The 27,030-nt window shown below is 50.5% G+C and overlaps 1 protein-coding gene across 1 annotated transcript in view; it reads right to left on the reverse strand.

The window, feature by feature from the left end:
- Positions 1-27,030, reverse strand: part of bmpr2b (bone morphogenetic protein receptor, type II b (serine/threonine kinase)) — a 254,725-nt gene that overhangs the window by 70,836 nt on the left and 156,859 nt on the right. The window lies entirely within an intron of this gene.

Below are 27,030 nucleotides of genomic sequence, written 5' to 3' on the forward strand. Positions count from 1 at the left end.
TTCGGAACTACTGTCCGTCATCTTTTGTACTTTCTTGTACGGTTCCTTAGTAGCCTTTTTGTTGTCGCTGGTCTTCTTCCCAGACCTGCAAACTCGTGCAATGTGTCCCATCTTTCCGCATTGCCTGCATATTTTGTCCTTGGACCAGCAGTCCTTCTGGTCATGGTTAGTTCTGCCGCAGCGATGACATTTTGCAAATCCCTGTGTCATTGCGTGGGTGCCGTATTCCTGTGGCTTTTGTTGTATTTCCGCAGCTCCCCTGGCTGCTGCTTCGTACGCTACTGCCATGCTGAAAGCCTTATCTAGCGTCAGCTCTTTCTCTGAGAGTAACTTCTTCTGTGTTCCTTCACTCAGGAGTCCACAGACAAATTTGTCCCGTAGGGTATCTGCCAGTCCTGCTCCGAACTGGCAGTGCTTTGATAGCTTGCGTAGTTCCGTAAGGTACTCAGCATTGCTCTCATCTTTATGCTGAGTTCTCCTGTGGAATTTAAATCTTTCTGCTATCAGGGTTTAGGTGTTCCTGTAGGACAGCAACAATTTCGTTAAAACTCTTCGCCTTCGGTTTGGCTGGAGTAATCAGGTCCCGCAATAGGCCGTACGTTCTAGCGCCCATTAAGTTTAGCAATACCGATGCCTTTTTCTCATCGGCTATTTCGTTTGCCTCGCAATATACCTCGACTCTTTCCACATACGTGGTCCAGTCCTCTATTGTATTATCAAAGGCAGTGATACAGCCAGTCTTCGGTATCTTGAAAATCTAAAATGGCGCCTCCCGCGCTTTGCCTTCTTCCTCGATTTAACAAAATGGCGCCTCCCGCGCTTTGCCTTCTTCCCCACTGATTAAGATGGCGCCTCTCGCGCTTTGCCTTCTTCCCCGCTGTTGCTAGCGCTGCTTTCCGCGGTTTCCGTTGCAACCTGCAGCTCCTCACGGTTTCCTGCGCGTTTAATATTTCTTTTTTTTATTATTTTCCCGTCGTGGAACAACCCTGTGGGACTCTTGCCTCCCTCTTCTCGGGTCTATACGCAGCCCGGCTTCGTAGCACCGGCCGCGCCCTGTGTGCTCCACCCTCTCTCTCTCCTCTTCCTGACAACGCTGCTCGGCCCCGTTGCAAGCCACCCGCTCGAGTTCGCGACCGCCGCAGCCCAGGAAGGATCAGTGTACTACCTGCCACCAGCCCGATTAGCTGAAGTACCATCGACAGGAACCAGGCCCCGCTTTCAACTGCTTCTCCAGCAATCTTCAACTCCGCTAACACAGGGGCGGATGCCCACGGTCGACGCCCGTTTCTACTGCCTTTTTCTTCCTTCTGGCCTCGACCTCTGCTCACTTCGCTGCAGGAATGGATCCCAGGAGGTGGTGCAGACTGTAGGTAAGTTCGTATCTGCTCGTCGCCAGTATTATGTCCGTGTATGATTGAGACACGGACAGCAGGAGTTGAACAAAACAAGTCTTTACTGAAAGGAGTCAATCGGGAAACTGAAACTACAGAGGCTTACTAGCGCCTTTTATACAGGGGTGGTCACTGCCGGTACTGCAGTCTGAGACCAGTTATTCTCTTAAAGGTACATACACAACACCCATTGACCAGTATCAGAAGGTGGACAGTCCCCATTGGCCAGTATCAGAAGGTGGACAGTCCCCATTGACCAGTATCAGAAGGTGGACAGTCCCCATTGACCAGTATCAGAAGGTGGACATCCCCCATTGACCAGTATCAGAAGGTGGACAGTCCCCATTGACCAGCCCATTGGCCAGTATCAGAAGGTGGACAGCCACCATTGGGCAGTATCAGAAGGTGGACAGCCCCCATTGACTGGTATCAGAAGGTGGACAGCCCCCATTGACCAGTAGCAGAAGGTGGACAGCCCCCATTGACCAGTATCAGAAGGTGGACAGTCCCGATTGACCGGTACCAGAAGGTGGACAGTCCCCATTGACAGGTATCAGAAGGTGGACAGTCCTCATTGACCAGTATCAGAAGGTGGACATCTCCCATTGACTGGTATCAGAAGGTGGACAGCCCCCTTGACCAGTATCAGAAGGTGCACAGCCCCCATTGACTGGTATCAGAAGGTGGACAGCCCCCTTGACCAGTATCAGAAGGTGGACAGCCCCCATTGACTGGTATCAGAAGGTGGACAGTCCCCATTGGCCAGTATCAGAAGGTGGACAGCCCCCACTGACCGGTATCAGAAGGTGGACAGTCCCCATTGACCAGTAGCAGAAGGTGGACAGTCCCCATTGACCAGTATCAGAAGGTGGACAGCCCCCATTGACCAGTATCAGAAGGTGGACAGTCCCCATTGACCAGTAGCAGAAGGTGGACATCTCCCATTGACCAGTATCAGAAGGTGGACAGTCCCCATTGACCAGTATCAGAAGGCGGACAGCCCCCACTGACCGGTATCAGAAGGTGGACAGCCCCCATTGACCAGTAGCAGAAGGTGGACAGCCCCCATTGACCAGTATCAGAAGGTGGACAGTCCCCATTGACCAGTATCAGAAGGTGGACAGTCCCCATTGACCAGTATCAGAAGGTGGACAGTCCCCATTGGCCAATATCAGAAGGTGGACAGTTCCCATTGACCAGTATCAGAAGGTGGACAGTCCCCATTGGCCAATATCAGAAGGCGGACAGTTCCCATTGACCAGTATCAGAAGGTGGACAGTCCCCATTGGCCAATATCAGAAGGTGGACAGTTCCCATTGACCAGTATCAAAGAAAGGTCTGAATGCCTTCAGGAGAGGAAGCAGGGAGAAAATATTCAAAGAAAAAAAATTACTCTCATCTGTTTTTGCTAATGCTAATGTTTGCTTGTATTCCTTTGGAAACTACAGCAAATGGATCTCAATCCCTCTGTGGCTCATATGGAAATTCAGTAAATGGATTTAACCCTTTAAGCACTGAATTTCCATTGCATCATTTGACTCAAACACCATCTGAGGTCTTCTTTCCTAACATGTACAACAACCAGTAAACCCCTGAGATTTCAGAAGGCAAACAAAGCTTCCTTCAAAAGAACAAGCTACATTCCAAGAGCTGCCTGATGCCCAGGTGAGTGGATGAAAGCTTCCTCTGGCTGAAAGCTTTCTCTGGTCCTACACGAAATGAATTTAGCCAGTCTCCAAGTGGGCATGAGCCCACAGCATAAAACTGCCACAAAGAGGCACCAATTGGCAACCGCACACAGAGAAACCACAGGATGACTGGAGTGGGGAATGGAAAAGTGGCATACTGCAGTAAGAACATAAGAAATAGGAGCAGGAGTAGGCCATTCGGCCCTTCGAGCCTGCTCCGACTTTCAATGAGATCATGGCTGATCTTCTGCCTCAATTCCATTCACCGGCCTTATCACCATATCCCTTGATGCTTTTACTAGTCAGAAATCTATCGACTTCTGTTTTGAATATACCCAATGATTGAGCCTCCACAGCCTTCTGGGGTAGAGAATTCCAAAGATTCACCACCCTTTCAGTCCTGAATGGCCTACCCTTTATTTTGAGTCTGTGGCCCCTGGTTCTAGACTCCCCAGCCAAGGGAAACATTCTCCCAGCATCCATCCTATCAAGCTCTGTAATAATTTTGTCTGCTTCAATGAGATCCCCTCTCATTCTTCTGAATTCAAGAGAATACAGGCCTAGTTTACTCAATCGCTTCTCATTCGACAGTCCCACCACCCCAGGAATCAATCTCGTGAACCTTCGTTGCACTCCCTCTATGGCAAGTATATCCTTCCTTAGGTAAGGAGACCAAAATTGTACACAGTACTCCAGGTGTGGTCTCACCAAGGCCCTATATAATTGGAGTAAGACTTCTTTACTCCTGTATTCAAATCCTCTTGTAATGAATGCCAGCATACCATTTGCCTTCCTAATGGCTTGCTGCACCTGCACATTCACTTTCAGTGACTCATGTACAAGGACACCCAGGTCCCTTTGAGCATCTGCATTCCCCAATCTTTCACCATTTAGGAAATACTCTGCCTTTCTGTTTTTTCTACCAAAGTGGATAACTTCACAATTATCCACATTATATTCCATCTGCCATGTTCTCGCCCACTCACTGAGCCTGTCGAGATCCCCTTGAAGCCTCTTCACGTCCTCTTCGCAACTGACACTGACACCTAGCTTTATATCAGCAGCAAATTAGGAAATGTTACATTTAGTCCCCTCATCCAAATTACTGATATATATTGTGAATAGCTGGGGCCCCAGCACTGATCCCTGCGGTACCCCATTAGTCACCGCCTGCCACCCCGAAAAAGATCCATTTATTCCTACTCTCTGTTTCCTGTCTGTTAACCAATTTTCAATCCGTGCTAGTATATTATCCCCAATCCCATGTGCTTTAATTTTGCACAATAACCTCTTATGTGGGACTTTATCAAAGGCCTTCTTTAACCACCATTTTGTATTTAGCCTCGTGAAACCCGTCAGCTAAAGCAAGGCGAGGAATGCTGCATCCAGAAGCTAAGTGCCTTTACACTTACCTCCTCGATCCAGGGTCCCTGCCTAACCCACCCCCCGCGATCAGAGCCCCCCCACCCCAGGCCGCCGATCCCCCCACAAGGCCTCCCCCCACTCGCCCCCACCCCCGTGCTGCTCCTCTGGCCCCCGATCCTTTCAGACTCCTCACATGCCACGACCGGCCCCCGATCCTCACCCAACCCCCCCACCCTGGCCCGCAATCGTGATGTTCTGGACACCCTCCCCCGTGCTGGTCCCAGCCCGTGATCGTCAGGTCCCCCACCCCCTGCTCCTCCGGCCAGCCTGTGGGACCTCCTGGAGACTTCCCCCACCACCCCCCGTGCTGGCCCCGGCTCACGATCACCTGGACCCCCCGGTTGGCTGGCTGTGGGGGGGGGGGGGGAACAGCTGCTTCCCATTTAAATCAGGCCCTGCCGTTAAATTCGGCAGGGCCTGTGGAAAACCCGTTCTTCCGGGTTTCCCGACCGCCTCGCAGCCCCCGCCCCCAACCTGCCTTCCTCATTAAAATTCAGCCCATAAAATCTAAAGCACGGAAACAGGTCATTCAGTCCAACTGGTCTATGCCAGTATTTATACTCTACACGAGCCTTCTCCCATTCTAATCACCTCTTCCCACCCTGCTCCCGTATCCTTCTATTCTCTTAGAAACATAGAAGATAGGAGCAGGAGTAGGCCATTCGGCCTCTCGAGCCTGCTCCGCCATTTAATGAGATCATGGCTGATCATCCAAATTCAATACCCTGTCCCTGCCTTCTCTCCATATCCCTTGATCCCTTTAGCCTTAAGAAATATATCCAACTCCTTCTTGAATATATTTAATGAATTGGCCTCAACTGCCTTCTGTGGTAGAGAATTCCACAGGTTCACCACTCTCCGGGTGAAGAAATTCCTCCTCCTCTCAGTCCTAAATGGCTTACCCCTTATACTTAGACTGTGACCCCTGGTTCTGGACTCCCCGACCATCGGGAACATCCTTCCTGATGTACCATCAAACCTCCCTTGTACCATCAAACCTCCCCTTATACGTATCAATGCTCTTTGCTTCAACCAACACGTGCAGTGAGCTCCACATTCTCACCACTCTCTGTGTGAAGAAATTCCTCCTCAATTCTTCATTTGATCTGTTAGTGGCTATCTTATATTTATCCCTCCCTTGTTCTGGACTCACTCACAAGTGGAAATAGTTTCTCCACATTCACCCTATCGAATGCCTTCATAATTGTAAAGAGCTCTGTCAAGTCTGCTCTTTGTCTTCTCTTTCCTAGAGAGAAGAGCCCCAGCCTGCTCAATCATTCCTGACAGTTCCATCCTTTATTTCTGGAAACATCCTTGTAAATCTTTTCTGCACTGCACCTTCTCCAGTGCTTCAATGTCCTTTATGTAATATGAAGATCAAAACAGGACTGCGCACAATACTCCTAAGTGTACGGACCTAGAGCTGGGAAGTGGGATTAGGCTGGATAGCTCTTTGTTGGCTGGCGCGGACACAATGCATCGAAATGGCCTCCTTCCGTGCTGTAACTTTCTATGATTTCTATGATTCTAACCAAGGTTCTATATAAATTTATTATCTCCCTGCTTTGTATCTATTCCGCTAGAAATGATCCCCAGTACTTTGTTTGCCCTCATTATGGCCTTACCAACTTGTGTTGCTACTTTTAGTGATTTATGTATCTGAATTCCCACATCTCTTTGCTCCTCTATCCCATTTAGTTTCTTACCTTCCAAGGAGCAACTGGCCTCCTTAATCCTCCTATCAAAATGAAACACCTGCCATTTCACAATATTGAATTTAATTTGCCAATTTTTTCGCCCACTTAGCAAACCTGTTTATGTCTTTCTGTATTTTGTTTTGGTGCCGTCCTCCACATTATTAGCTATACCACCCCCACCCCCCGCCCCAATTTGGTATAATCTGCAAACTTCTACACCATACCTCTAATTGTTGAGTGCAGATCATTAATGTATATGGTGATCAATTGTGGTCCCAGCATGGATCCCTGGGGGACACCACTTTCCACTTTCTGCTAGTCAGAGAAACTTCCTCCTGCGATATGTGGGAACTCAGGGACACTTCCTGTGTCCCTGACAACTACGTGTGCAGGATGTGCATCCAGCTGCAGCTACTGGCAGACCGCATTGCGGCACTGGAGCTGCGATTGGATGCATACTGGAGCGTTCGCGATGCTCAGGACATCGTGAATAGCACGTTTACGGAGTTGGACACACCGCAGGTAGAGGTTGGACAGGAAGAAAGGGAATGGGTGACCAACAGGCAGAGTACTAGGCGCAGGCAGGTAGTGCAGGGGTCCCCTGTGGCCATCCCCCTCTCCAACAGATACACCACTTTGAGTGCTGTTGGGGGGGATGGCTTATCAGAGGATGGCAGCAGCAGCCAACTTCCTGGCACCAGGGGTGGCTCTGCTGCACAGAACGGTAGGAAAAAGAGGGGTAGAGCTATAGTAATAGGGGATTCTATTGTAAGGGGAATAGACAGGCGTTTCTGCGGCCGCAAACGAGACTCCAGGATGGTGTGTTGCCTCCCTGGTGCAAGGGTCAAGGATGTCTCCGAGCGGCTGCAAAACATCTTGGAAGGGGAGGGTGAACAGCCAGTTGTCGTGGTGCATATAGGCACCAACGATATAGGTAAAAAGCAGGATGAGGTCCTAAAAGTGGAATATAGGGAGTTAGGAGGTAAATTAAAAAATAGGACCTCAAAGGTAGTAATCTCAGGATTGCTACCAGTGCCACGTGCTAGTCAGAGTAGAAATAGAAGGATATTTCAGATGAATACGTGGCTAGAGGAATGGTGCCAGGGGGAGGGATTCAAGTTCCTGGGACATTGGAACCGGTTCTGGGGGAGGTGGGACCAGTTCAAACCGGACAGTTTGCAGCTGGGCAGGGCTGGAACCGATGTCCTAGGGGGAGTGTTTGCTAGTGCTCTGGGGGAGGGTTTAAACTAAAATGGCAGGGGGTTGGGAGCCTGAGCAGGGAGGCAGAGGAAAGGGAAACAAGGATAAAAGCAAAGGAGAAAAGCAAAAGTGGCAGTCAGAGAAATCAACGGTTTAAATCAAACGTGGCCACAGTAAATAATAATTCTAATAGGTCTAAGAGCATTAAAAAAATAAGCCTGAAGGCTTCGTGTCTTAATACGAGGAGCATTTGTAATAAGGTGGATGAATTGGCTGCGCAAATAGAGGTAAACGAATATGATTTGGTTGGGATTACGGAAACGTGGCTCAAGGATGGCCAAGACTGGGACCTCAACATCCAGGGGTATTCGATATTCAGGAAAGATAGGCAAAAAGGAAAGGGAGGTGGGGTAACATTACTGGTTAAAGAAGGGATTAACACAATTGTAATGAAGGATATTAGCTCTGATGATGTGGAATCTGTATGGGTAGAATTGAGAAATACTAAGGGGAAGAAAACGTTAGTGGGAGTGGTATATAGACCTCCAAACAGTAAGGCGGAGGTTGGGGATGGCATTAAAAGGGAAATTAAAGAAGCGTGCAATAAGGGCACAGCAGTCATCATGGGTGACTTTAATCTACATATAGATTGGGCTAACCAAATTAGTAACAATACTGTGGAGGAGGAATTCCTGGAGTGCTTACGGGATGGTTTCCTGGACCAATATGTCGAGGAACCAACCAGAGATCAGGCCATCTTAGACTGGGTATTATGTAACGAGAAAGGATTAATTAGCAATCTTGTTGTAAGAGGCCCCCTGGGTCGGAGCGATCATAATATGATCGAATTCTTCATTAAGATGGAGAATGAAGTAGTTGACTCAGAGACTAGGGTCCTCAATTTAAATAAAGGAAACTACGATGGTCTGAGGAGCGAGTTGGGTAGGATTGATTGGGGAATGTCACTCAAAGGGTTGACGGTGGATAGGCAATGGCAAACATTCAAAGACCGAATGGATGAACTACAGAATTTGTTCATCCCAGTTTGGCATAAAAATAAAACAAAAAAGGTGACTCAACCGTGGCTAACAAGGGAAATTAGGGATAGCATAAGGTCCAAAGAGAGGGCATATAAATTGGCCAGAAAAAGCAATAATCCTGAGGATTGGGAGCAGTTTAGGATTCAACAAAGGAGGACAAAGGGATTAACTAAGAAAGGGAAAATAGAATATGAGAGTAAGCTTGCAGGGAACATAAAAACTGACTGTAAAAGCTTTTATAGATATGTGAAGAGAAAAAGATTGGTGAAGTCAAGCGTAGGTCCCTTGCAGTCAGAATCAGGGGAGTTTATAATGGGGAACAAAGAAATGGCAGACCAACTAAATACATATTTTGGTTCTGTCTTCACAAAGGAGGACACAAATAACCTCCCAGAGATGCCGGGGAACATAGGGTCTGATGAAAGGGTGGAACTGAAAGAAATCAGTATTTGTAGGGAAATGGTGTTAGGAAAATTGATGGGACTGAAGGCCGATAAATCCCCAGGGCCTGATAATCTACATCCCAGGGTACTTAAGGAAGTGGCCCTAGAAATAGTAGATGCATTGCTGGTCATCTTCCAGAACTCTAGAGACTCTGGAACAGTACCCATGGATTGGAGGGTAGCTAATGTTACCCCACTATTCAAAAAAGGTGGTAGAGAAAAAGCGGGGAATTATAGACTGGTAAGCCTGACATCGGTAGTGGGGAAAATGCTAGAGTCCATTATAAAAGATGTAATAGCAGAGCACTTGGAAAGCAGTGACAGGATCGGACAAAGTCAACATGGATTTACAAAAGGTAAATCATGCTTGACTAATCTACTGGAATTTTTTGAGGATGTAACTGGTAAAATAGATAAGGGAGGACCAGTGGATGTGGTGTATTTGGACTTTCAGAAGGCTTTCGATAAGGTCCCGCATAAGAGATTAGCGTGCAAAATTAAGGCACATGGAATTGGGGGCAAGGTATTGACTTGGATAGAGAACTGGTTGGCAGACAGAAAGCAAAGAGTTGGAATAAACGGGTCATTTTCCGAGTGGCAGGCAGTGACTAGTGGGGTACCGCAAGGATCGGTCCTAGGACCCCAGCTGTTCACAATATATATTAATGATCTGGACGAGGGAATTGGATGTAATATCTCCAAATTTGCAGACGACACAAAGCTGGGTGGGAGGGTATGCTGTGAGGAGGATGTCGTGAAACTCCAGTACGATTTGGACAGGTTGGGTGATTGGGCAGAAACATGGCAAATACACTATAATGTGGATAAATGTGAGGTTATCCACTTTGGTGGCAAAAACAGGAAGGCAGATTATTATTTGAATGGCAATAGATTGGGAGAAGGGGACGTGCAAAGAGACCTGGGTGTTCTTGTGCACCAGTCGCTGAAGGTAAGCATGCAGGTGCAGCAGGCGGTTAAGAAGGCAAATGGTATGTTGGCCTTCGTAGCAAGAGGGTTCGAGTACAGGAACAAGGATGTCTTGCTACAGTTGTACAGGGCCTTGGTGAGACCGCACCTTGAGTATTGTGTGCAGTTTTGGTCGCCTTATCTGAGGAAGAACGTTCTTGCCATGGAAGGAGTGCAGCGAAGATTCGCCAGACTGATACCTGGGATGGCAGGAATGACGTATGAGGAGAGATTGTGTCGATTGGGCTTATACTCACTGGAGTTTAGAAGATTGAGAGGGGATCTCATCGAAACCTATAAAATTCTGTCAGGCCTGGACAGACTAGATGCAGGAAGGATGTTTCTGATGGCCGGGGAGTCCAAACCAGGAGTCATAGTCTAAGGATAAGGGGTAAGCCATTTAGGACTGAAAATGAGGAGGAATTTCTTCACCCAGAGAGTGGTGAACCTGTGAAATTCTCTGCCACAGAGGGCGGTGGAGGCCAGGTCATTAAATATATTCAAGAAGGAGTTGGATATATTTTTTAAGGCTAAAGGGATCAAGGGATATGGGGAGAAGGCAGGGACACGGTACTGAATTTGGATGATCGGCCATGATCTTATTGAATGGCGGAGCAGGCTCGAAGGGCCGAATGGCCTACTCCTGCACCTATCTTCTATGTTTCTATGTTTTCCTTAACTCCTACCCTCTGTTTTCTGTTTCATAGCCATCCTTCAATTTACTACTCTTCTGATCTTCCTTGTACCTCTCACCAGATGGGGGTGGCTTTTCAGATTGCCATTCAAAAGGTAGGTGAGAATTGGCAGGGTGACTCGCTATCCAATTTTGTGCACTCTCATTGTGAAGACTGCACTGAACTTGGGTCAATATGGCTGAGGTCATGAACCTGTCCTGCAGAGCATCATGGCAGGAAATCTGTGTTCTTGATCTGGCACTTTGCAGTAACTATGCACTAAATATTTATTTGTCAAATATTCTCTCCTCTTGTCCAACGATCAGGGTTCCATGCTGGTAGTCAGGTTATGGAGTTGGATGGGGTGCACTGTCTATGTGAGAGGGTGGGGAGTTGGATGGGGTACAGTGTGTGTGAAAGGGTGGCGAGTTGGATGGGGTACAGTGTGTGTGAGAGGGTGGGGCGTTGGATGGGGTACAGTGTGTGTGAGAGGGTGGGGCGTTGGATGGGGTACAGTGTGTGTGAGAGGGTGGGGCGTTGGATGGGGTACAGTGTGTGTGAGAGGGTGGGGCGTTGGATGGGGTACAGTGTGTGAGAGGGTGGGGAGTTGGATGGGGTACAGTGTGTGTGAGAGGGTGGGGCGTTGGATGGGGTACAGTGTGTGTGAGAGGGTGGGGCGTTGGATGGGGTACAGTGTGTGTGAGAGGGTGGGGCGTTGGATGGGGTACAGTGTGTGAGAGGGTGGGGAGTTGGATGGGGTACAGTGTGTGTGAGAGGGTGGGGAGTTGGATGGGGTACAGTGTGTGTGAGAGGGTGGGGCGTTGGATGGGGTACAGTGTGTGTGAGAGGGTGGGGAGTTGGATGGGGTGTAGTGTGTGAGAGGGTGGGGAGTTGGATGGGGTACAGTGTGTGTGTGAGAAAGGGTGGGGAGTTGGATGGGGTACAGTGTGTGAGAGTGTGGGGAGTTAGATGGGGTATAGTGTGTGAGAGGGTGGGGAGTTGGATGGGGTACAGTGTGTGAGAGTGTGGGGAGTTAGATGGGGTATAGTGTGTGAGAGGGTGGGGAGTTGGATGGGGTACAGTGTGTGAGAGTGTGGGGAGTTAGATGGGGTATAGTGTGTGAGAGGGTGGGGAGTTGGATGGGGTACAGTGTGTGTGTGAGGGTGGGGAGTTGGATGGGGTACAGTGTGTGTGAAAGGGTGGGGAGTTGGATGGGGTACAGTGTGTGTGTGAGGGTGGGGTGTTGGATGGGGTACAGTGTGTGTGAAAGGGTGGAGAGTTGGATGGGGTACAGTGTGTGTGTGAGAAAGGGTGGAGAGTTGGATGGGGTACAGTGTGTGAGAGTGTGGGGAGTTGGATGGCGTACAGTGTGTGAGAGTGTGGGGAGTTAGATGGGGTATAGTGTGTGAGAGGGTGGGGAGTTGGATGGGGTATAGTGTGTGAGAGGGTGGGGAGTTGGATGGGGTACAGTGTGTGTGCGAGGGTGGGGCGTTGGATGGGGTACAGTGTGTGTGCGAGGGTGGGGCGTTGGATGGGGTGTAGTGTGTGTGAGGGTGGGGAGTTGGATGGGGTAGAGTGTGTGTGAAAGGGTGGGGAGTTGGATGGGGTACAGTGTGTGTGAGAGGGTGGGGAGTTGGATGGGGTAGAGTGTGTGTGAGAGGGTGGGGAGTTGGATGGGGTACAGTGTGTGTGAGAGGGTGGGGAGTTGGATGGGGTAGAGTGTGTGTGAGGGTGGGGTGTTGGATGGGGTACAGTGTGTGTGAGAGGGTGGGGAGTTGGATGGGGTACAGTGTGTGTGAAAGGGTGGGGAGTTGGATGGGGTACAGTGTGTGTGAGAGGGTGGGGAGTTGGATGGGGTAGAGTGTGTGTGAGGGTGGGGTGTTGGATGGGGTACAGTGTGTGTGCGAGGGTGGGGAGTTGGATGGGGTACAGTGTGTGATAGGGTGGGGAGTTGGATGGGGTACAGTGTGTGTGCGAGGGTGGGGAGTTGGATGGGGTACAGTGTGTGTGTGAGGGTGGGGAGTTGGATGGGGTACAGTGTGTGTGTGAGGGTGGGGAGTTAGATGGGGTACAGTGTGTGTGTGAAAGGATGGGGGAGTTGGATGGGGTACAGTGTGTGTGAGGGTGGGGAGTTAGATGGGGTACAGTGTGTGTGTGTGAGGGTGGGGAGTTAGATGGGGTACAGTGTGTGTGCGAGGGTGGGGAGTTAGATGGGGTACAGTGTGTGTGTGAGGGTGGGGAGTTAGATGGGGTACAGTGTGGGTGTGAAAGGGTGGGGGAGTTGGATGGGGTACAGTGTGTGTGTGAGGGTGGGGAGTTGGATGGGGTACAGTGTGGGTGTGAAAGGGTGGGGGAGTTGGATGGGGTACAGTGTGTGTGCGAGGGTGGGGAGTTAGATGGGGTACAGTGTGGGTGTGAAAGGATGGGGGAGTTGGATGGGGTACAGTGTGTGTGAGGGTGGGGAGTTAGATGGGGTACAGTGTGTGTGTGAGGGTGGGGAGTTAGATGGGGTACAGTGTGTGTGCGAGGGTGGGGAGTTAGATGGGGTACAGTGTGTGTGCGAGGGTGGGGGAGTTGGATGGGGTACAGTGTGTGTGTGAGGGTGGGGAGTTAGATGGGGTACAGTGTGTGTGAGGGTGGGGAGTTAGATGGGGTACAGTGTGTGTGCGAGGGTGGGGGAGTTGGATGGGGTACAGTGTGTGTGTGAGGGTGGGGCGTTGGATGGGGTACAGTGTGTGTGCGAGGGTGGGGCGTTGGATGGGGTACAGTGTGTGTGCGAGGGTGGGGGAGCTGGATGGGGTACAGTGTGTGTGTGAAAGGGTGGGGAGTTGGATGGGGTACAGTGTGTGTGAGGGTGGGGAGTTGGATGGGGTACAGTGTGTGTGTGAGGGTGGGGCGTTGGATGGGGTACAGTGTGTGTGCGAGGGTGGGGCGTTGGATGGGGTACAGTGTGTGTGTGAGGGTGGGGAGTTAGATGGGGTACAGTGTGTGTGAGGGTGGGGAGTTAGATGGGGTACAGTGTGTGTGAGAGGGTGGGGGAGTTGGATGGGGTACAGTGTGTGTGTGAGGGTGGGGCGTTGGATGGGGTACAGTGTGTGTGCGAGGGTGGGGCGTTGGATGGGGTACAGTGTGTGTGCGAGGGTGGGGAGTTGGATGGGGTACAGTGTGTGTGTGAGGGTGGGGAGTTAGATGGGGTACAGTGTGTGTGAGGGTGGGGAGTTAGATGGGGTACAGTGTGTGTGAGAGGGTGGGGGAGTTGGATGGGGTACAGTGTGTGTGAGGGTGGGGGGTTAGATGGGGTACAGTGTGTGTGTGAGGGTGGGGAGTTGGATGGGGTACAGTGTGTGTGAGGGTGGGGAGTTAGATGGGGTACAGTGTGGGTGAGGGTGGGGAGTTAGATGGGGTACAGTGTGGGTGTGAAAGGATGGGGGAGTTGGATGGGGTACAGTGTGTGTGAGGGTGGGGGAGTTGGATGGGGTACAGTGTGTGTGAGAGGGTGGGGGGTTAGATGGGGTACAGTGTGTGTGTGAGGGTGGGGAGTTGGATGGGGTACAGTGTGTGTGTGAGGGTGGGGAGTTGGATGGGGTACAGTGTGTGTGTGAGGGTGGGGAGTTGGATGGGGTACAGTGTGTGTGTGAGGGTGGGGAGTTGGATGGGGTACAGTGTGTGTGTGAGGGTGGGGAGTTGGATGGGGTACAGTGTGTGTGAGGGTGGGGAGTTGGATGGGGTACAGTGTGTGTGTGAGGGTGGGGGAGTTGGATGGGGTACAGTGTGTGTGAGGGTGGGGAGTTGGATGGGGTACAGTGTGTGTGCGAGGGTGGGGAGTTGGATGGGGTACAGTGTGTGTGCGAGGGTGGGGAGTTGGATGGGGTACAGTGTGTGTGTGAGGGTGGGGGGTTAGATGGGGTACAGTGTGTGTGAGAAGGTGGGGAGTTGGATGGGGTACAGTGTGTGTGAGGGTGGGGAGTTAGATGGGGTACAGTGTGTGTGCGAGGGTGGGGAGTTGGATGGGGTACAGTGTGTGTGCGAGGGTGGGGAGTTGGATGGGGTACAGTGTGTGTGTGAGGGTGGGGGGTTAGATGGGGTACAGTGTGGGTGTGAAAGGATGGGGGAGTTGGATGGGGTACAGTGTGTGTGAGGGTGGGGAGTTAGATGGGGTACAGTGTGTGTGAGGGTGGGGAGTTGGATGGGGTACAGTGTGTGTGTGAAAGGGTGGGGAGTTGGATGGGGTACAGTGTGTGTGCGAGGGTGGGGAGTTGGATGGGGTACAGTGTGTGTGCGAGGGTGGGGAGTTGGATGGGGTACAGTGTGTGTGTGAGGGTGGGGGGTTAGATGGGGTACAGTGTGGGTGTGAAAGGATGGGGGAGTTGGATGGGGTACAGTGTGTGTGAGGGTGGGGAGTTAGATGGGGTACAGTGTGTGTGAGAGGGTGGGGGAGTTGGATGGGGTACAGTGTGTGTGAGGGTGGGGGGTTAGATGGGGTACAGTGTGTGTGTGAGGGTGGGGGAGTTGGATGGGGTACAGTGTGTGTGAGGGTGGGGGGTTAGATGGGGTACAGTGTGTGTGTGAGGGTGGGGGAGTTGGATGGGGTACAGTGTGTGTGTGAGGGTGGGGAGTTAGATGGGGTACAGTGTGTGTGTGAGGGTGGGGAGTTGGATGGGGTACAGTGTGTGTGAGGGTGGGGAGTTAGATGGGGTACAGTGTGGGTGAGGGTGGGGAGTTAGATGGGGTACAGTGTGGGTGTGAAAGGATGGGGGAGTTGGATGGGGTACAGTGTGGGTGTGAGGGTGGGGAGTTAGATGGGGTACAGTGTGGGTGTGAAAGGGTGGGGGAGTTGGATGGGGTACAGTGTGTGTGAGGGTGGGGAGTTAGATGGGGTACAGTGTGGGTGTGAAAGGGTGGGGGAGTTGGATGGGGTACAGTGTGTGTGTGAGGGTGGGGAGTTAGATGGGGTACAGTGTGTGTGTGAGGGTGGGGGGTTAGATGGGGTACAGTGTGGGTGTGAAAGGATGGGGGAGTTGGATGGGGTACAGTGTGTGTGAGGGTGGGGAGTTAGATGGGGTCCAGTGTGTGTGAGAGGGTGGGGGAGTTGGATGGGGTACAGTGTGTGTGAGGGTGGGGGGTTAGATGGGGTACAGTGTGTGTGTGAGGGTGGGGGAGTTGGATGGGGTACAGTGTGTGTGAGGGTGGGGGGTTAGATGGGGTACAGTGTGTGTGTGAGGGTGGGGGAGTTGGATGGGGTACAGTGTGTGTGTGAGGGTGGGGAGTTAGATGGGGTACAGTGTGTGTGTGAGGGTGGGGAGTTGGATGGGGTACAGTGTGTGTGAGGGTGGGGAGTTAGATGGGGTACAGTGTGGGTGAGGGTGGGGAGTTAGATGGGGTACAGTGTGGGTGTGAAAGGATGGGGGAGTTGGATGGGGTACAGTGTGGGTGTGAGGGTGGGGAGTTAGATGGGGTACAGTGTGGGTGTGAAAGGGTGGGGAGTTGGATGGGGTACAGTGTGTGTGAGGGTGGGGAGTTAGATGGGGTACAGTGTGGGTGTGAAAGGGTGGGGGAGTTGGATGGGGTACAGTGTGTGTGTGAGGGTGGGGAGTTAGATGGGGTACAGTGTGGGTGTGAAAGGATGGGGGAGTTGGATGGGGTACAGTGTGTGTGAGGGTGGGGAGTTAGATGGGGTACAGTGTGGGTGTGAAAGGGTGGGGGAGTTGGATGGGGTACAGTGTGTGTGAGGGTGGGGAGTTAGATGGGGTACAGTGTGGGTGTGAAAGGGTGGGGGAGTTGGATGGGGTACAGTGTGTGTGAGAGGGTGGGGAGTTAGATGGGGTACAGTGTGGGTGTGAAAGGGTGGGGAGTTGGATGGGGTACAGTGTGTGTGAGGGTGGGGAGTTAGATGGGGTACAGTGTGGGTGTGAAAGGATGGGGGAGTTGGATGGGGTACAGTGTGTGTGTGAGGGTGGGGAGTTGGATGGGGTACAGTGTGTGTGAGGGTGGGGGGTTAGATGGGGTACAGTGTGGGTGTGAAAGGATGGGGGAGTTGGATGGGGTACAGTGTGTGTGTGAGGGTGGGGGGTTGGATGGGGTACAGTGTGTGTGCGAGGGTGGGGAGTTGGATGGGGTACAGTGTGTGTGTGAGGGTGGGGGGTTGGATGGGGTACAGTGTGTGTGTGAGGGTGGGGGGTTGGATGGGGTACAGTGTGTGTGCGAGGGTGGGGAGTTGGATGGGGTACAGTGTGTGTGTGAGGGTGGGGGGTTAGATGGGGTACAGTGTGTGTGTGAGGGTGGGGGGTTAGATGGGGTACAGTGTGTGTGAGGGTGGGGAGTTGGATGGGGTACAGTGTGTGTGTGAGGGTGGGGAGTTGGATGGGGTACAGTGTGTGTGTGAGGGTGGGGGGTTAGATGGGGTACAGTGTGTGTGTGAGGGTGGGGAGTTGGATGGGGTACAGTGTGGGTGTGAGGGTGGGGGGTTAGATGGGGTACAGTGTGGGTGTGAAAGGATGGGGGAGTTGGATGGGGTACAGTGTGTGTGAGGGTGGGGAGTTGGATGGGAGGTAGTGTCTCTTTCAACTGGGTCCAGAAGAGGTAGAATGCCTTTGCGAACTGGGCTGATGGGGGGTGGTGGGAGAGGTTGGATTTGGGAGAGTGATTGCTTGGCAAAATGATTGTGTGGTTGGTCTGCTGATTTCCAAATCTCACTTTGTTTTTCTCTTTTATGACTAAAATGAATGAATTGTGAAGTGCTTAAAGTGAGCCAACAAGGTTTCATTTCTAAAGTAAAAGTTCAATATTTTCCAAGGGAGCTTGCCCCAGCACCAATTTTATGACTTCAACATTTGGATTTCCCCTTCAGGGTTTCTTCATGTCCTTATGTTTTTCGGCTTCCAATATATGTAAAGGAACTGAAGTTACAAAGCCCTTGACACTCATTGTTTTCATATGTCCAAAGCTTACCCTCATGCCAGCTTTCCTGAAGCTGTTGGTAGTTTAAGTCCCCAAGCTGCTCCCCAGTTCAGGGGAAACTGACACTGAGATCAACCATAGCATCCACACCACCAGCCTGGAGGAGAACAGGAGCAGGAACTCTGGTTCATTTCACCTCCTTACACCACTTCCTCGACTGAAGTAAGTCAACTCAGCACAGCCCACGATTGAATCTGACACCTTCTCAGTTGTATGGCTAAGTTATAAAGTGATATTATTATAACAATGCCACATCTGGCTGGTCTGGTCTGAATCCATAGTTCTTGATCAGAATATGTGATTTGACCACTAGATGGTAGTGTAGCAATGTGGATGTGTTTCCTCTTTCTCAGTCATTCATTTTGGCCTAGGACATTCCTTGCACTCAAGAAAGCCTGGGTGTCTATCATTCTGAATGTTGGTTAAATGCATTTACTGCACACTATCCAAGTCCCCACTCTCTCCTTAATGGGTAGTTTTTCTGAGCGTCCCACTGAATTCAGTTCTGTGATCGCTCCTGTTCACTGTGTATATCAATGATTTAGGGAGTGGTGTCAAAATTTGCAAATGATGCCAAAATAGGAGGTATAGTTAATTCTTTGGAAGACCAAAGTGATATTGATGAGGTGGGGGAATGGGCTAAAAAGTGGCAGATGGAATTCAATGTCAGTAAGGGTGAGGTGATACATTTTGGCAAAAGAAATAACAGCAGTAATTATACCCTGAATGGAAGTAGGCTCGGTGCTGTGGAAAAGCAGCGGGATCTAAGGCTACAGATTCACAGGACAATAAAGGCAGCACCTCAGGTTGATCAGGCTGTTAAAAAAGCTAATGGCATTCGAGGTTTTATCACAAGAGGTATAGAATATAAAAGTCACGAGGTAATGATAATCCTTTCTAAAACCTCAATAAGACCTCAGTTAGAGGGTCCCAGACCTGAAACGTTAACTCTGTTTCTCTCTCCACAGATGCTGCCTGGCCTGCTGAGTATTTCCAACATTTTCTGTTGTTATTTCAGATTTCCAGCATCTGCAGTATTTTGCTATTGTCTCAGTTAGAGAGTACTGTGTTCAGTATTGGGCTCCACGCTGTAGAAAGAGTATTGAGGCTTTAGAGAGGGTATGACGTAGATTCACTGGGAACCTGTCTGGTATGAGGAAATACATTAAAACTCAGTGCCCTTTTCATCATGGATTAATGGGGCGATAAGATAGAAGTGTTTAAAATTATAGAAGGATGGGACAGGGCAGTTAGAAGCAGACTGTTTCCAATAGTTGAGGGGTCTGGAATGAGGGGCCAGAGATAAAGGATTACATGTAAGAGATTCCGAACAGAGGGCAGGAGAAACTTCTTCACTCAGAGTTGTGAGGATGTGGAATTCATTTATAGGGTTAGTGGTTGAGGCAGAAACTGCCAACATTCAAGGTTAGACTGGAGAGGTGGATGAAGTAAAATGGGTTTAAGGGATATAGGGAGCAGGGTGGGTAAATGTGAATTGGACTACAGGCTCACGTGGAGGGTACTGTGGGAACACAGCATCGGCGGCAGTTACACCGGGGGCAGTGAGTCAGGAGCAGCCCGACTAGAGCGGGCCTGTGTGGGAACACAGCATCGGCGGCAGTTACACCGGCGGCAGTGAGTCAGGAGCAGCCCGACTAGAGCGGGCTTGTGTGGGAACACAGCATCGGCGGCAGTTACACCGGCGGCAGTGAGTCAGGAGCAGCCCGACTAGAGCGGGCTTGTGTGGGAACACAGCATCGGCGGCAGTTACACCGGCGGCAGTGAGTCAGGAGCAGCCCGACTAGAGCGGGCTTGTGTGGGAACACAGCATCGGCGGCAGTTACACCGGCGGCAGTGAGTCAGGAGCAGCCCGACTAGAGCGGGCCTGTGTGGGAACACAGCATCGGCGGCAGTTACACCGGCGGCAGTGAGTCAGGAGCAGCCCGACTAGAGCGGGCCTGTGTGGGAACACAGCATCGGCGGCAGTTACACCGGCGGCAGTGAGTCAGGAGCAGCCCGACTAGAGCGGGCCTGTGTGGGAACACAGCATCGGCGGCAGTTACACCGGCGGCAGTGAGTCAGGAGCAGCCCGACTAGAGCGGGCCTGTGTGGGAACACAGCATCGGCGGCAGTTACACCGGCGGCAGTGAGTCAGGAGCAGCCCGACTAGAGCGGGCCTGTGTGGGAACACAGCATCGGCGGCAGTTACACCGGCGGCAGTGAGTCAGGAGCAGCCCGACTAGAGCGGGCTTGTGTGGGAACACAGCATCGGCGGCAGTTACACCGGCGGCAGTGAGTCAGGAGCAGCCCGACTAGAGCGGGCTTGTGTGGGAACACAGCATCGGCGGCAGTTACACCGGCGGCAGTGAGTCAGGAGCAGCCCGACTAGAGCGGGCCTGTGTGGGAACACAGCATCGGCGGCAGTTACACCGGCGGCAGTGAGTCAGGAGCAGCCCGACTAGAGCGGGCTTGTGTGGGAACACAGCATCGGCGGCAGTTACACCGGCGGCAGTGAGTCAGGAGCAGCCCGACTAGAGCGGGCTTGTGTGGGAACACAGCATCGGCGGCAGTTACACCGGCGGCAGTGAGTCAGGAGCAGCCCGACTAGAGCGGGCTTGTGTGGGAACACAGCATCGGCGGCAGTTACACCGGCGGCAGTGAGTCAGGAGCAGCCCGACTAGAGCGGGCTTGTGTGGGAACACAGCATCGGCGGCAGTTACACCGGCGGCAGTGAGTCAGGAGCAGCCCGACTAGAGCGGGCCTGTGTGGGAACACAGCATCGGCGGCAGTTACACCGGCGGCAGTGAGTCAGGAGCAGCCCGACTAGAGCGGGCTTGTGTGGGAACACAGCATCGGCGGCAGTTACACCGGCGGCAGTGAGTCAGGAGCAGCCCGACTAGAGCGGGCTTGTGTGGGAACACAGCATCGGCGGCAGTTACACCGGCGGCAGTGAGTCAGGAGCAGCCCGACCAGTTCAACAGCAGGGGAGAGAGGTAAAAAGTAATCAAAGTGTGACATCACCAGGAAGCAGGAAAGTGATTGGTTGGTGAGTATTTGGTTGGTGAGTATTTCTCTTTTTTTAAACTTTAACTCTGGTTTATAGTTTCTAAGGTCTCTCTGGTGTAGCAGGGACTGTTGGTAAACCAGTTAACTGTAGTGTAATTAGTGGGATTGATTGATTTAATTTAAATTCAATGAATTAAAGGGTAAGTCATGGCAGGACAGCCGGGCCCCGTGATCTGCTCCTCCTGCGATATGTGGGAACTCAGGGACACTTCCTGTGTCCCTGACAACTACATGTGCAGGAAGTGCATCCAGCTGCAGCTACTGACAGACCACATTGCGGCGCTGGAGCTGCGATTGGACACATACTGGAGCGTTCACGATGCTCAGGACAACGTGAATAGCACATTTACGGAGTTGGACACACCGCAGGTAGAGATTGGACAGGAAGAAAGGGAACGGGTGACCAACAGGCAGAGTACTAGGCGCAGGCAGGTAGTGCAGGGGTCCCCTGTGGCCATCCCCCTCTCCAACAGATACACCACTTTGAGTGCTGTTGGGGGGGATGGCTTATCAGAGGATGGCAGCAGCAGCCAACTTCCTGGCACCAGGGGTGGCTCTGCTGCACAGAATGGGAGGAAAAAGAGGGGCAGAGCTATAGTAATAGGGGATTCAATTGTAAGGGGAATAGATAGGCGTTTCTGTGGCCGCAAACGAGACTCCAGGATGGTGTGTTGCCTCCCTGGTGCAAGGGTTAAGGATGTCTCCGAGCGACTCCAGAACATCTTGGAAGGGGAGGGTGAACAGCCAGTTGTCGTGGTGCATATAGGCACCAACGATATAGGTAAAAAGCGGGATGAGGTCCTAAAAGCGGAGTATAGGGAGTTAGGAGATAAATTAAAAAACAGGACCTCAAAGGTAGTAATCTCAGGATTGCTACCAGTGCCACGTGCTAGTCAGAGTAGAAATAGAAGGATACTTCAGATGAATACGTGGCTAGAGGAATGGTGCCAGGGGGAGGGATTCAAGTTCCTGGGACATTGGAGCCGGTTCTGGGGGAGGTGGGACCAGTTCAAACCGGACGGTTTGCAGCTGGGCAGGGCTGGAACCAATGTCCTAGGGGGAGTGTTTGCTAGTGCTGTGGGGGAGGGTTTAAACTAAAATGGCAGGGGATTGGGAACCTGAGCAGGGAGACAGAGGAAAGGGAAACAAGGATAAAAGCAAAAGATAGGAAGGAGAAAAACAAAAGTGGTAGTCAGAGAAATCAACGGAATAAATCAAACATGGCCACAGTAAATAATAATTCTAATAGGTCTAAGAGCGTTAAAAAAACAAGCCTGAAGGCTTTGTGTCTTAATGCAAGGAGCATTTGTAATAAGGTGGATGAATTGGCTGCGCAAATAGAAGTAAACAAATACGATTTGGTTGGGATTATGGAAACGTGGCTCAAGGAAGGCCAGGACTGGGAACTCAACATCCAGGGGTATTCGATATTCAGGAAAGATAGGCAAAAAGGAAAGGGAGGTGGGGTAGCATTACTGGTTAAAGAAGGGATTAACACAATTGTAATGAAGGATATTAGCTCTGATGAGGTGGAATCTGTATGGGTAGAATTGAGAAATACTAAGGGGAAAACAACGTTAGTGGGAGTGGTTTATAGACCTCCAAACAGTAAGGCGGAGGTTGGGGATGGCATTAAAAGAGAAATTAAAGAAGCGTGCAATAAGGGCACAGCAGTCATCATGGATGACTTTAATCTACATATAGATTGGGCCAACCAAATGAGTAACAATACTGTGGAGGAGGAATTCCTGGAGTGTTTACGGGATGGTTTCCTGGACCAATATGTCGAGGAACCAACCAGAGATCAGGCCATCTTAGACTGGGTATTATGTAACGAGAAAGGATTAATTAGCAATCTTGTTGTAAGAGGCCCCTTGGGTCGGAGCGATCATAATATGATTGAATTCTTCATTAAGATGGAGAATGAAGTAGTTGACTCGGAGACTAGGGTCCTCAATTTAAATAAAGGAAACTATGATGGTCTGAGGAGCGAGTTGGGTAGGATTGATTGGGGAATGGCACTCAAAGGGTTGACGGTGGATAGGCAATGGCAAACATTCAAAGACCGAATGGATGAACTACAGAATTTGTTCATCCCAGTTTGGCATAAAAATAAAACAAAAAAGGTGACCCAACCGTGGCTAACAAGGGAAATTAGGATAGCATAAGGTCCAAAGAGAGGGCATATAAATTGGCCAGAAAAAGCAATAATCCTGAGGATTGGGAGCAGTTTAGGATTCAACAAAGGAGGACAAAGGGATTAATTAAGAAAGGGAAAATAGAATATGAGAGTAAGCTTGCAGAGAACATAAAAACTGACTGTAAAAGCTTTTATAGATATGTGAAGAGAAAAAGATTGGTGAAGTCAAGCGTAGGTCCCTTGCAGTCAGAATCGGGGGAATTTATAATGGGGAACAAAGTTATAATGGGGAACAAAGAAATGGCAGACCAACTAAATACATATTTTGGTTCTGTCTTCACAAAGGAGGACACAAATAACCTCCCAGAGATGCCGGGGAACATAGGGTCTGATGAAAGGGTGGAACTGAAAGAAATCAGTATTTGTAGGGAAATGGTGTTAGGAAAATTGATGGGACTGAAGGCCGATAAATCCCCAGGGCCTGATAATCTACATCCCAGGGTACTTAAGGAAGTGGCCCTAGAAATAGTAGATGCATTGCTGGTCATCTTCCAGAACTCTAGAGACTCTGGAACGGTACCCATGGATTGGCGGGTAGCTAATGTTACCCCACTATTCAAAAAAGGTGGTAGAGAACAGGCGGGGAATTATAGTAGGCTTGACATCGGTAGTGGGGAAAATGCTAGAGTCCATTATAAAAGATGTAATAGCAGAGCACTTGGAAAGCAGTGACTGGATCGGACCAAGTCAACATGGATTTACAAAAGGTAAATCATGCTTGACTAATCTACTGGAATTTTTTGAGGATGTAACTGGTAAAATAGATAAGGGAGAACCAGTGGATGTGGTGTATTTGGACTTTCAGAAGGCTTTCGATACGGTCCCGCATAAGAGATTAGCGTGCAAAATTAAGGCACATGGGATTGGGGGCAAGGTATTGACTTGGATAGAGAACTGGTTGGCGGACAGAAAGCAAAGAGTTGGAATAAACGGGTCGTTTTCCGAGTGGCAGGCAGTGACTAGTGGGGTACCGCAAGGATCGGTCCTAGGACCCCAGCTGTTCACAATATATATTAATGATCTGGACGAGGGAATTGGATGTAATATCTCCAAATTTGCAGACGACACAAAGCTGGGGGGGAGGGTATGCTGTGAGGAGGATGTCGTGAAACTCCAGCACGATTTGGACAGGTTGGGTGATTGGGCAGAAACATGGCAAATGCACTATAATGTGGATAAATGTGAGGTTATCCACTTTGGTGGCAAAAACAGGAAGGCAGATTATTATTTGAATGGTAATAGATTGGGAGAAGGGGAAGTGCAAAGAGACCTGGGTGTTCTTGCACACCAGTCGCTGAAGGTAAGCATGCAGGTGCAGCAGGCGATTAAGAAGGCAAATGGTATGTTGGCCTTCGTAGCAAGAGGGTTCGAGTACAAGAACAAGGATGTCTTGCTGCAGTTGTACAGGGCCTTGGTGAGACCACACCTTGAGTATTGTGTGCAGTTTTGATCGTCTTGCCTGAGGAAGGACGTTCTTGCCATGGAAGGAGTGCAGCGAAGATTCACCAGGCTGATACCTGGGATGGCAGGAATGACGTATGAGGAGAGATTGTGTCGATTGGGCTTATACTCACTGGAGTTTAGAAGATTGAGAGGGGATCTCATCGAAACCTATAAAATTCTGTCAGGCCTGGACAAACTAGATGCAGGAAGGATGTTTCTGATGGCCGGGGAATCCAGAACCAGGGGTCATAGTCTAAGGATAAGGGGTAAGCCATTTAGGACAGAAATGAGGAGGAATTTCTTCACCCAGAGAGTGGTGAACCTGTGGAATTCTCTACCACAGAAGGCAGTAGTGGCCAATACATTAAATATATTCAAGAAGGAGTTGGATATATTTCTTAAGGCTAAAGGGATCAAGGGGTATGGGGAGAAAGCAGGGACAGGGTACTGAATTTGGATGATCAGCCATGATCGCATTGAATGGCGGAGCAGGCTCGAGGGGCTGAATGGCCTACTCCTGCTCCTATCTTCTATGTTTCTATGCCCGGCTGACACTCACTGTCTAGGTTTAGACATGAGGAAAGGCTACTTGGGGGAGGTATTGGAGGGCAACTGGCACCTGTGAAATTGAGCAAAAGTCACTGCGTAAAAGGCGGGGGGGGGGAAAGAAGGCTGGCACAGAAATTGAAATGGCAAGTTACAGGGAACTTGGGGGTCTCATGGTTTTTTTTCCTCCTCCTTTCTCTTATTCTGCTCCTTTTTAAATGCTGTCCATCTGTAATGCTGGCCTCAACTGGAGCACTGTGTCCAATTCTGGGCACCACATATTAGGAAGGATGTGAAGGCCTTCAAGAGGGTGCAGAAAAGATTCACGAGTATGATTCCAGCGATGAGGGACTTCAGTTACGTGGATAGACTGGAGAAGCTGGGGTTGTTCTCCTCAGCGCAGAGAAGATTGTGAGCAGATTTGATAGAGGAGTTCAAAATCATGAGGGGTCTGGACAGAGTAGAGAAAAACTGTTCCCATTGGCAGAAGCATCGAAAACCAGAGGAGACAGATTTAAGGTGATTGGCAGAAGAACCAAAGGCAACATGAGGAAAAACTTTTTACTCAGCGAGTGGTTAGGATCTGGAATGCAATCATGGCTTTCAAAAGGGAATTGGATAAGTACCTGAAGGAAAAAAATTTGCAGGGCTACGGGGAAAGGGCAGGGGAGTGGGACTAGCTGAAGTGCTCTTGTAGAGAGCCAACACAGGCTCGACAGGCCGAATGGCCTTCTTCTGTGCTGTAACCATTCTATGATTCTAATATCTTACAGTCCCAAGGAAGAGCCTTAGACCTGAAACATTGACTGATTGACTTCCGTTTCTCCACAGATGCTGCCTGACCAGCCGAGTATTTCCAGCTTTTTCTGTTTACACTTAGAACGTCCCTGCACTTTACACACACATAGGATTACATAGGGTATACGGCACAGAAACAGCTCTTTCGGCCCAACCAGTCCCTGCTGGCGTTTATGCTCCACACGAGCCTCCTCCAGTCTTTCCTCATCTAAATCTATCAGCATAACCCTCTATTCCCTTCTCCCTCATATGCTTATCTAGCCTTCCTTTAGATGCATCTGTACTATTTGCCTCAACTACCCCCTCTGGTAGCAAGTTCCACATTCTCACCACTCTCTGGGTAAAGACATTGCTTCTGAATTTCCTATTTGATTTTTCGGTGATTATCTTATATTGATGGCCTCTAGATATGCTCTTCCACACAAGTGGAAATATTCTCTCTGTATCTACTCTATCAAAACCTTTCATAATTTTAAAGACCTCTATTAAGTCACCCCTCCGCCTTCTCTTTTCAAGAGAAAAAGAGATCCAGCCTGTTCATCCTTTCCGGATATGTATAGAGATGCCGTAATCGTGACCATCTTCAAGAAAGGTGACAAGTCTGATTGCGGTAATTAGAGGAGTCTCCCTGCTGTCTGCCACAGGGAAAGTCATCGCAAGAATCCTCCTCAATCGCCTTCTCCCTGTGGCTGAAGAGCTCCTCCCAGAGTCGCAATGCGGATTCCGCCCACTAAGGGGCACAATGGACATGATCTTCACTGTGCGTCAACTACAAGAGAAATGCAGGGAACAGCACCAACCGCTGTACATGGCCTTCTTTGACCTCACAAAGGCCTTCGACACCGTCAACCGATGATGAAGTCCAACATCGCCTTCAGTGTGCCAGTGCAGCCTTCAGTTGCCTGAGGAAGAGAATGTTTGAAGACCAGGACCTCAAACCAAGCTCATGGTCTACAGAGCAGTAGTGATACCCGCCCTCCTGTATGCTTCAGAGACATGGACCATGTACAGCAGGCACCTCAAAGCACTGGAGAAGTACCACCAATGCTGCCTCCACAAGATCCTGCAAATCCATTGGCAGGATAGGCGCATCAACGTTAGTGTTCTCGCTCAGGCCAACATCCCCAGCATCAAAGCTTTGACCATGCTCGATGAGCTACGATGGACGAGCCACATCGCCTGCATGCCCAATACGAGACTCCAAAAACAAGCGCTCCACTCGGAGCTCCGACACAGCAAGAGAGCCCCAGGTGGGCAGAGGAAACACTTCAAGGACACCCTCAAAGTCTCCTTGAAAAAGTGCAACATCCCCACCGACATCTGGGAATCCCTGGCCCAAGGCCGCACAAAATGGAGGAGAAGCATCCGGGAAGGCGCCGAACACCTCAAGTCTCTTCGCCGGGAGCAATTGGAAGCCAAGCGCAAACAACGGAAGGAGCGCACGTCAACCCACCCACCCGCCCCCTTCATCCACCATCTGCCCCCTTCATCCACCA

The sequence above is a fragment of the Somniosus microcephalus genome, chromosome 4 (genome assembly GCF_052327205.1).
Source record: "Somniosus microcephalus isolate GS21.2 chromosome 4, FLI_Smic_1.0, whole genome shotgun sequence".
NCBI lineage: Eukaryota > Metazoa > Chordata > Chondrichthyes > Squaliformes > Somniosidae > Somniosus > Somniosus microcephalus.